Below are 12322 nucleotides of genomic sequence, written 5' to 3'. Positions count from 1 at the left end.
GTCTACCCTAATGCTCAGAGTGACTGAGCCCACAGAGTCCAGAAAGCTGACAAAGAGCCATGGAAGCTCCAGAGATGGTGCAAGAAGTGCAAGAGGGAGCTATCTAAAAGTTCATAATTGTCAGAGAACCCAGAGCTTGAAGGTCACTGAAAGGAGCAGAGAAAAGTCCCATCAGTTGTTCTGAGGAAAATATAGCCTGTGGAGCTCAATGGACAAATGTCAGCAGAGCTCGAATTCGGCAGCGTGCTAACTCTGTTCAAACCTATGCAGCCAACATAGAGACAGAAGGGGCAATCTGACTGTATTCTGAGACCCTTCATTACTAAAGTGTGGTAGTGGAGCTTAAGAGTATATGCAACGTGTTTATGTGTGGACAAAAGTTTTCATAAACCTTTGGTCTCCCCCCATGAAGGATTCCTTTAGGTCTTGCAATGTTGGACACTCGCAAGCAGCATGGCATGATGCTCTGGTTTCAACAGCCACAAAGCTGGTCATGTTTTCACTTGTTTCCTTTTCTTTACTTGTCTTTGTGACCTTCAAATAAACTTCCAAAGCTTTTCTATTTCTCTTTTTAGGTCTAATGAAAAAATGATATTAAAATATATTTTTGCATGCTCTCTTTTTTGTTTTTATGCTATTTTATTTCATTTTATTCTACTTTTCCATTATTTTTTTATTTTCTTCACCTTACTAGCAGCCTACACTTGACTCCTACTACTCTTTGCCTTTATGAGATCTTGAAAAAGGTGAAAAGTTTCTTTAGACATTTCAGTGTTGGTGTAAGACTGGTTCTTTTGATGTTCCTGTTAATAGTATTTGCTCTCTCTTTACACATCAGCGATAGACACTGAAGCCAATATTTTGATAAAATTGAATACATGTGAAGGTGCAAATTCTACACCTTGACTGCTGTTTTTAAAAACCTGATGGAGATTTTTAGTACAATCCCCTCAACCATTCTGTATATATACTCACTTTTTCCCCACTAGCTTTTTTCCTATCTTTTCTCCTTTCTCTCCTCTTTGTTGTTTAATTCTTAAGTTCCATTTTTTTCGATTATACTGTATCTGTCATACTTTTCAGGTTTTATTTCTTCTTATGGTTCTAGTTTTTTTTTTAAATTAGCAGTTAATTTGCAGAATTTTCAACTTAACTGACTCTGTATGCTGATTATCTGTGAACTAAGCAACTACATCGAGGACAGCAATATGTAATACAAAACCTATGATTGACTATCTGTCATCTTGGTTTTCTAAATCTGTACTATTCCTAAAGTCATATCAATTATTCTCCTTACAATGATTTTTTAAAAAGGTAATAAAAAACAGGGACAACAAAAATTTAAGATTTCTTGAAAGTAAGCAGCAACATTCAATCATATGTCCAATCTTTCATGACTATATCTGTTAATCTAAGCAACAGATGATAAAAATAGATAATAGATCAACCATTGTTAATCAACTATTCTTCTTTTGAAAATATGTAACATATATATTGTTGTGCATTACCTTGTTTCTGTCTTTGCTTCTGATCTTGTTCTTGCATTTGTTTTTACTCTTCAAAATAAAATAAAATTATAATTTGAGTAGATTTGAAAATACTGCATGCTAGAACCTGTGGGGTGGAATAATAGCAGTTTTAAGAAGGAGGAAGGTCCTGTGAGTTCCTGCATTAGAAAAACAGAGCAACTCCAAATATATACCAAATGATATACCTCCAATCCCTAGAAAAACAAAAAAAAAAGTTAATACTTAAATTCTCTTTCTTTTTTTACTTTTTTGGTCAGTTTTGTATGATTACATATGGTATTCTGAACAACTAATTTGAAGACAGCAATATGCAATATAACAACCATTATTGAATTCCTAGCATTTTGTTTAGTGACATTTTCTATCATTTCTAATTTTTTACGATTTTATTCTCTTTACAAAAACTCATAAAAAGCAATTATAAAAATCAGAGAGTAATTTGGTAACATTCATACTAAAAATAACATACTACAAAGGATAAATAAGTGTGAAAAAGTTGATTCTTTGAAAGGATAAATATTTTCAATAAACTGGTAGCAAAATTTCCCAAAGGAAAGAAAAAAAAGGACTCATATCAGTCTAATAAGAAAGGAAGATTTCAAAATTATGACAGCCACCACTAAAAGACAACATGATTTGTGGACTGAGTTAAGGATGAAGTTCAAGCATCCTTAACTCATAGGAGTGGTGGGAAAGATGGGGAGATAGGTAGGATAGAGCTTCAGTGCTGTAGCCTTTCCTCGGTGGCCCGACTGAAAACTGCCTTTTCTCTAGGGAATAGCTTTTGTGATAGCCAATAATCCTTAGAGGGAACTTTTGAAAATAACACAAGGAAAAGATCAAATTCCTCAGAAACTCATGGTTTTATTATACATGTGCAAAGCTTACATTGCTAGATTTAAATTTCCACATGATGCTATAGATCTATTATACATCACAGAAATTTTAGAAGTCAATTTCTGCAAGTTATTTTTTATATCCTGTTTTCATTTTCAGAATAATATCTTTTATGATAGAAACTTTAAGTCATGGGAAAACCAAAAAATATATGGCTGCCAACTTTTTAAAAAAGAATTTGGTTGTTACAGGACCTAACCACACAGCTCAGGCTTGTCGTGATCCTCCTGTTTATAGCCTCCCAAGTGCTGGGATGACAGGCATGTGCAACCACACCCAGGGGTGAGGCTGGTGTAGCGTGTGGTGCCTGAGATTGAACTGTGGTCCCTGTGCTTGCCTAAGCTTGCCTAAGGAGGTGCTTTAGTCTGCTGAGCTATCTTCCAGCCCTGCCAATGTTTTTTAAATCAGATTTTCATTTTATCTTATTTCACAATGATCTCTTTCTTTTGTCAAAAGTAATTTTGTTTATTGTCAAGAGGCTGAAAGTTCCCAGGATAAATTATGCAATGAACTATTTATCTTCACTATCTGGCATTATTCCTTCTTTATTTCTCTTGTTTTTTTCTTTCTTCCTTCCTTTTTTCTTTCCTTCCCTCTTTTATCCCTTCCTTGCTCACTTGTTGCCTGCCTGTCTACCTGCCTGCCTTTCTTCCTCCCTCCCTCCCCTCCCTTCCTCCCTTCCTTCCTTCCTTGCTTCTTCTCTTCCTTCCTTGTTTCCTTTCTTTCTTCCTTACTTCCTTCCTCTCTTCCTTCCTCCCTTCCTTTTTTCTTTCCTCTTTTCTTTATTTCCTTTCTTCTGTCTTTATTGGAACTAGAGACTGACCAAGGGAATCACACATGCTAGGTACATGTTTAACCATAAGCTATATCCTCAGCCTCCATATTTGGCATTGGTTTGTTTATTCACTCAGTAGGCATTAAATTAAATACCTTCAGGTACATGACTGGCCATGCATTTAAACACCTTACAGTAAAAAGGAGGAAATACATAAACAGATGGTTGCGTAGCAGTAAAGACAATAAGCTGTTACAGTGAGAGCCTCTATAGTGAGAGCTGTTGGCCTTGATAAAGAATTAGAAGTTTCCTGGGGCTCAGAGCCTCCTTATTTATCTTTGCATGTCTGACAAGACTTTGGTTTCTGGAGGGCACACCATGTGCATTTTTTGAATGAACACATGAATAAAGCAACATAGGAATCAGTTTTTTTTTCTTGTCATCTAAAACCTTCAATCACACAGACATAAAAGCCACTACATATTCTTTAGTACTCTCAGAACGTCACTAATTTCCCTTTCATCCCATGCCTAGTGCCTTCTGTATCTGTCCAGTGGATCCATTCAACACTTTGCTTTTAGTTTATGGACTCCTTGACTTCTCCACATATTGTTGGATCCTTAGTCCTTTATGCCTTTCCTAGTATCCTTTTAGGGTGTAATTTTCTTATTTCATTATGAAAATTCTCATCTTGAATGCTACCCTAATTCCCTTATCCTGTTCCTTACCAACTTCTGGAGAAAATCACAAATTTGGTTGTTCTTATTTTTTTCCATTTGATACAAGCCTGTGCTTGGCAGGGTGAACTGTTTGGAAACACAAAACAAACACACTGTCTGGCCCCAGCTGAGCCCTTCAATCTCCTGGAAATTCTACTGCACCTTTTTACTCCATGCGTGTTCCTAATCTCCAAGGTTTTTCTTTTATGTCTTTTTAAGATCTAAAACAAAACTTCAACATGCACTTTCCCTTTATAGGTCAGCTCATAATTTTATCTCATTCCACAGAGGAAGTGGAAGAAACTGCAAGATTTGATGGGATTGCTAAATCAAATCAATTGCCTGTCCCAATGCACTCTGTCTCCCCTTTAAAATTATGGTGTGTGATGTGCACTTGGTTCTTAGGAAAAATGAATCCCGTTTTTCTCTGAATCATACCCTTGCTCACATGCAAATGTTCTCCAACAACATTGACTCCTCTCTAGAGAATCATTTCTGTCATCTTTTGCAATCATCCTTCTGAATTCAAGGGGGATTTGTTCTAGAGTCCTTCATGGATATCAAGTCAGAGGATACATAAACATTAAAAAATCATGTAATATTTGCTTATAACTTGCATAATCTTATATATTTCCAGTAAATTCTATATACCTTATCATACCTATTATAAAGGAAATTGTAAAGAGCTCTCTACAACTGTTAAAAAAGTAATGACAAGACAAACATGTATATGTATTTAGCACTGATGTGATATGTTCTCAAATCAATCCACCATTAGTTGAATCTGCACAAAACAATTTTACAGATAGGAAAGACGGACTGTAATAGTCTATCCACTGTGAAGATAGACTGTAGAAACAGTTTTGTTCTCACATCTGACTCTAAGTAAACCTATTTATCATTTTATTAGGAAATTATGTCCTTCTGGAGTAAGTTTGCTACAAAAATAAGACAAATTCCTGTTAAATATTTAGGGGTATTGTCTACATAAAGCTAAGGCTGCATATTAGAACTTTACGCTTTTTAACTGATGTTTCACATTTGCTTTTATGTTTTTAGAATAATGAGCACAAAATACAGGCTGACACTCAAAAAGAAACTGGGACTCTGCTTTACAAACCGCTAATTAGAATAGGACAGAAATTAATAGCATGTTTCATTCTTTCTCACATAAATATCTCTTTATTAAATGAAGCTCACAAAACATGCACTTTGACTCTCTGAACCTCACTTTATCCTTTCCAAATGAAAAATAATGCCAATCATTTTTCTTTCTTTACTGAGCATTCCAAAGAATTGATTATTTTGCTTCTGAACTTACAGTTGTTGCAGCTTATCTGAACAGCTCTCAGAAACTTTTTATTGAAGTCTGAAGTAGTTAGAAAATTACTGTTACTTAATCTCCTGAAATACTCTTGGCTATTTTTTTTCAGCATATGCCATGCTAACAAATAGCCAGCAATTTACTAGAAAATTAGTATCTGACTACTAGAATAGACTTATACTGGCCAATAATTCGCTTTTGAGCTTCTGGTAGAGCGTAGATGTCTCTGTCTAAGCAGCAAAGCCAATTCACGAGCACATTATAAATTACTAGGGATTTCCACAGTGCTCAATAATGCTGAGCAAACGTGAGTTTGAAAAACGTTCAAGTAATGCTATAGGGCCACAGGGAAGCAATTTAAATCAGAGGACATAAAATCTTTAATTCAAAACTGGCATTTAAATTAACCACTAAAAACAAACACATGCAAAAAACACAAACAAGCAAACCAGTTCTCTTTTCTTCCATTGTACAGACAGCTCTTATGTATGATCCCTGAAAGTTAACTGTTAAAGTGCAGAAACAAAGTAGAATGATTCTAGAACATAACCCCAAACAACATAAATTTAGCTTCCAGGGCTACTGTACAGGATAGTATATCATTATGCAGAGCAAGCTGTGGCCAAGACAGGCTTCCGAACTGGGCCAGAATTTTGGTTCACAGCTCCATTACAGAGTAATGAAACACAAGTAATGTCTGAGTAATAAAACACAAGTCAGTTAATCATTTGGCCTCAAATGAGGATAATTTTTAACTACAAGTGGGTTATTGCATGCAATGTGACATAACCTCTTTTTTCTTAATTGAGAAATATTCATTTTTAAAATACAATATCGTGTGTGTGTGTGTGTGTGTGTGTGTAACCAGGGATTGAACTCAGGCCCTTGCTCTTGCCAGGCAAGCACTTATTTTATTGAGCTATCTTCCCAGCCCCTCAATATCATATTTATTCATAGGTCATGTTGGTTATAATTTATTACACAATTAAAGTCAGGACATTTTGATCTAATTATTGTATTATATTCAGTACTTATAGCTACAGATATAATTAGTCATTAGATGATAAAAAACCAAATTCATCAGTGTTGTCAGACCTGATAATCCAGATGTTTGTCATTCGGTTAAGATATGCATTATTTGAATTTTAGAGATAATCTCCAGAACACACAATGGTGTATAAATTGTATTTCTCCTTATTACAGAGGGAGGAATCAACAGCCAACATTCTCCTTCACACTCAATGGAAAAAATAGTAAAGTCTAGCACATACAGCACTAGGTCAGAATAACTCAATTACAGTGATTTTTAGAATATAGAATTTTCTGCACCACTCTAATGTATCAAAATAGTATCTCTGGAATTGAAACAGATGGACTGAATTCAGAGATTCTCTCATTATTTTATGGATGTAAAAGTGGAGAAGTTGTGTGAAGAGTAGAAAGCATTGCAAAACCAATACATGGCACTGAAGTGAACTGCAATAAAAGACAAAGATGGTCAATTCAAGCAAAATTTGAACTTTAGGCCTATGTGATCCTTAACTCCACTCAGCATCATAGAAGAGTTCAGCATTTATACAGATGTATTTTAACAATTGCTCTGGGAATACTTGGTAATTATCCTATAATTACTCTTTGGTTGTAGTTCTACATAACCGATATTATGCCTTTTGGTAGCTTTCTCTAAACATCGTATCTTGGGGCTGTGTATCTCTCAGAACTGGAATATCCTACAAACAGTTTAAACTCCAAGATAATCATTTCCTTCTGATTCTAACTTAAAATATTTATTTGTATCTGCAATTATCTCTTTTCTTTCCTTTCCTTTTTTTTTTTTTTTTTTTTTTTTGCGGGGGGTGGGGGTACCGGTGATTGAACTCAAGTCCTTGCGCTTGCCAAGCAGGTGCTTATTCTACTAAGCCATCTCCCTGACCCCTTTCTATAATTGTGGCATGTTAGTTGGCTAGCTTCTCAGCCTACTTAACCCAGAGTCATATTATTTTTATAGCTATGGAAGCCTACAACCCATAACTGCATCCTCCTTCCTCTTCTCATCCACAATTCCTTTGGGCCACACACAAAAATACAGACACAAATGAGTAAGTGAAAGAAGGTAAATCTTAAAACCCTACCTCAGGAGTGCACAAAGGCCCACACTGCACCCAAAGACAAATCCAGGACAATCCTGAGAGAGAAAAAGGAAAACAAAAACCACAAACAGGGGACATAACCTTGATCCCAGACTAGAGAATGGAGGCCACTGGAGTACATGGTAGAAGGTTTGCAGAAGGGAAGGCTGAGGTTATCTCTATCAATCAATCAATGTGGATCCTTAACTTCCAAAAATCAGCCAAAAGGAAAAAGAAATAAAAAAGGCAGTGAGGACAATGGATAAGAAAACAGCCAAGCTGGAACACAATCCTAGGACCTACTAAGTATAGAAGTCACACTGACACCTAGAACCAGTAATTGCTATGTGATGATTTTATGTGATTATTAAAGTAATCATTTTTCAGATCCTGGATTAAAATTCTAATTCTTAGGCATGTGTGTCTCACAACACTAGGGAGGCTAAGGCAGAAGATGTCCTCAAGTTTGAAACCAGTCTGGGCTTCACAGTGAGTTTAAGGAATAGGTGCTTAGGTTGAGGTGAAGCTATCTTTGGAGTAGGTGAATTGACACTATGGAAATTTAAATTGGTGTATAGAGGCACACAGGGAGATTTTCCATAGAAAATGAAAGAAGAAGTCTATAGCATTATGCATGGAAGCAGAACAGATCTGTGTATTAGCACTGGACTTCTCTGAATAGTCCGAATGCCTCAAAACCTGGAATGTTCAGTTTCTCTGAAACTCTGTTCTGTCTCAGCTCTACAATGTTTATATATGAAGCAAACAAAGGTTTAAGGACCAAAAGAGAGAGTGATGGATTAAATATGATGGCAAAATTTGTCAGGTAGAAAGAGAACGTCAGTGACCATAAGTGACAGGTGAAAGCTAAGTGATCAGTTGGAAAGAAAAGAGGTGGGATTGAAAGTACACAGGAAAGCAGAAATAGAGAAGTATCCAGAACTAGAGTCCCTGGGATGGGTTTGCAAGTGGCTGAAAATAAGAAAGCTAGATGACATTCTGTGCAATGAGCACAGAACAGAATGATCATTCTCATCTTTCATAATCAGGAATATTTACATCCCAGAAAGTAGAATCAAAAGGAGACTCAAACTGAGATCACCAGACTCACTGATATGTGTTAGCCATCAGTGTTTGAAGAATTCCCTCCTCATACATTAGGGGCATGCCCTTCTCCTGCACCTTAGGTCTCCCTTAGCCAGTGAGATCCTGGAGGATGACATTTAGCCACATGCTGATTGTGGAGTGAAGGTAGCAATTAGGAAAAGTTTTCCCAAGAAATTGACCATCCAAGAGTATACATTTACTAATAGTGATATTTGAGGATTTGTCACAAAAGGACCAAGATATTCCTGAGTTTCTCTGTGGATGAGACTCACCAACGTATTAGTCACACTTCCAAGCCCTGAACTTTTTTAGTGTGCTTTTTAATGTTCTTACTTTAGCGTAAAGGAACACAAGAAAGATGAGAAAAAAATACCAAACTGTCATATAGAAAACTAAAAAAAATTCAATAAAGAGTAAGACATAACCTATAGACATGGGGGCTGGGGAGATGGTTCAGTGCAATAAGTTCTTCCCTGGCAAGCGCAAGGGCCTGAGTTCAATTCCTGGTTCTGTCAAAGGGAAAAAAAAACCCTATATATTTGTAAAGGTAACAATCAGAAGATATATGTAAAGATTTTAAAATTGATACCATATGAGGAGAGAGCATTGAAGGGTTGGAATGTCAGAATCTTCTGTTTCTTATTAAGGAGAATATAGGGCTTCAAAAATACTTTATATGCTTATTGATTTGATAAAAATATGCACTTCTGCACCATTTTCAGTGGTCCTCAAATTTTGCTACTCATTATCATCACTGGTGTAGCTTCTAAAATTCCAGCTTCCAACAGCCCCCAAGTTAAGAAAATTAGAGGCTTTTTAAAAAATTATTGGGAAGGGGCTACAGGGTGTTCAGGTGTCACTACTAGATCGAACTCATAGTGATCCACCTGTTTACATGCCTGTAATCCCAGCACTGTGTAGGCTGAAAGCAGGAGGATCACCACGAGTCTGAGCTGTGTAGTAAGACCCTGCAACAACCAAATACATTTTAAAAAAACAAACAAGTTCAAACTCAGAATGGAGTTTTTTATTAGCACTGCCCAAAGTGGACCAATACTAACTTCCAAAATAATAGATGTGAAAATATATTTTTAAAATTATATATTTGTTAAAATAATTGCTAATAAAATTATGATAAAAATATTACATTAATATCAAATTGTAATTCATTGAAACAGATTGAGATGCAACCTCTATGGTTTATTCATGCAAGATGATTTTACCCACAAAATTTAAAAAAGCATTCACAAAAATCAGAAGAAATGTAGTTGGGTCAGGGGGATAGCTTGGAGGTCTAAGCACCTGTCTGGCAAGCACAAGGACTGATGCTTTGGAAGGGGGCAAGTGCCTATAATCCCAGTGCTATGGAGACTAAGACAGGAGGAGCACTACGAGTCTGAGCTACATAGTGAGACCCTATACCAAATAAGTAAATAAAAAAGATTTTAGAAAGAAATATAATTTATTTTTCTATTTTTACTTCACTTTTTGGTAAGTCAAGGCAAATTGCATTGATAAGCAAATAGAAAATAAATATGAAAACTTTAATTGAATTTTCATCAGAAATTTATAGTTTTATCCTTGATATCTCATGTATATTAATAGACTGCAACCCCATAAAATAACTGGGAAGGAAGACCATGAAAGAACATAAAAAATAAATTCTGTACATATTTTTTTATTTACCTTTTTATTTTGCAGTTAGGTGTTATTCTTTCTAGTTCCCCAGAAAAGAACAAGGAAATGGCAGATGCTGGGCCTGCAGGAGAAAGTGTCCTGGGGTTCACCATTTTCTGTTTTCCTTGAAGAACATCCTTGCTGGGTGTCTGCTTAGCATCTTGTGTGGCACCCTTCCTTCTGAAGAACGTCAGCGCAGGGCAGCGCGACCAGCAATTCGAGGGAGGCAGAGGCCCTGCAAGGTACAGCCTGGGTGAAACACAAAGGACACACCTATATTTGGGTCAGTCCACTCAAAGGGCCACACACAAAAATACAGACACAAATGAGTAAGTGAAAGAAGGTAAATCTTAAAACCCTACCTCAGGAGTGCACAAAGGCCCACACTGCACCCAAAGACAAATCCAGGACAATCCTGAGAGAGAAAAAGGAAAACAAAAACCACAAACAGGGGACATAACCTTGATCCCAGACTAGAGAATGGAGGCCACTGGAGTACATGGTAGAAGGTTTGCAGAAGGGAAGGCTGAGGTTATCTCTATCAATCAATCAATGTGGATCCTTAACTTCCAAAAATCAGCCAAAAGGAAAAAGAAATAAAAAAGGCAGTGAGGACAATGGATAAGAAAACAGCCAAGCTGGAACACAATCCTAGGACCTACTAAGTATAGAAGTCACACTGACACCTAGAACCAGTAATTGCTATGTGATGATTTTATGTGATTATTAAAGTAATCATTTTTCAGATCCTGGATTAAAATTCTAATTCTTAGGCATGTGTGTCTCACAACACTAGGGAGGCTAAGGCAGAAGATGTCCTCAAGTTTGAAACCAGTCTGGGCTTCACAGTGAGTTTAAGGAATAGGTGCTTAGGTTGAGGTGAAGCTATCTTTGGAGTAGGTGAATTGACACTATGGAAATTTAAATTGGTGCATAGAGGCACACAGGGAGATTTTCCATAGAAAATGAAAGAAGAAGTCTATAGCATTATGCATGGAAGCAGAACAGATCTGTGTATTAGCACTGGACTTCTCTGAATAGTCCGAATGCCTCAAAACCTGGAATGTTCAGTTTCTCTGAAACTCTGTTCTGTCTCAGCTCTACAATGTTTTACTAGTCCACCACTTATAAAATGAGAATATTAACAAAGCATTAATCTTGTGAGATTCAAGACTTCACAACACATGAATGTCAACAGGACAGTATTCTCTTATTAAATATTTACCAAGATCTGCTACGTACCAGGTACTATTCTAACTACAGACTGGAAAAGACAGCAATGAACAATCTCTGGACTTTGAGGTTTTCCACACATGAGGTTGTTGGGGTGGAGGAAGTGAGCCAGAAATGAAACATTATGGATACCTATAGATGATAGTATGAAAAATAATAAAGCAAAAGAGGGAGATAAAGTATTTTGACAATAAGAGGGGTTTTTTTAAAATGTAAAAGGAAATGGAAACATGACATCTACAAGGACGCTGTAGGAATGTAGTCAAAGGTGTTATAAAAGAGTATTATTGCAGTGTTAAGACCAACTCTACACATGGTCTCCTTTTATTCGCTGTTTATCTTGGAAGCATCTGTATAGCACGTTTACAGGGCAACGTTCAGCCAGTGACCTAGGCCACACTTGCTGAGAGCCAACGTGGTATAGATCAGTACCTAGGGGAAGCTGAGCTGAGTGGCTATTTCAGTGATAGCTTTGATGGAGAAATCCAAGGTGCAGAGGGCAGGGATTGGATCTCCGGGCCTGCCATGCCTACCTGCTCCCAGGGCACGCTGAGACTGCAATTAAGACTGGACGTGTTGGTGAGCACCTGTAATCCCAGCTCTTGGGAAGCTGTAAACAGGCAGATCACTATGAGTCCGATCTAGTAGTGAGACCCTGAATACCTTGTAGACCCTTCCCTAAAAAAATACTAAATAAATAAGTAAATAAATAAATAAAAAGTTCTGAGCACTTTTACCAAAATGTCAGACAGATGCTGAAGTCCTCAGAGACACCATGAAAGATCAATAGTACTAATAATATATGTCTAGGGCCAGGTGGATGGCTCAGTAGAATAAGTGCTTGCCTGGCAAGAGCAAGGGACTGAGTTCAATCCCTGGTTCTGCCAAAATAAATAAATAAATAAATAAATAAATAAATAAATAAATAATAA

This window comes from Octodon degus, unplaced genomic scaffold, assembly GCF_000260255.1.
Source record: "Octodon degus isolate 3935 unplaced genomic scaffold, OctDeg1.0 scaffold00294, whole genome shotgun sequence".
NCBI classification, from domain to species: Eukaryota; Metazoa; Chordata; class Mammalia; order Rodentia; family Octodontidae; genus Octodon; species Octodon degus.
This window is presented reverse-complemented; position numbering follows the sequence as displayed.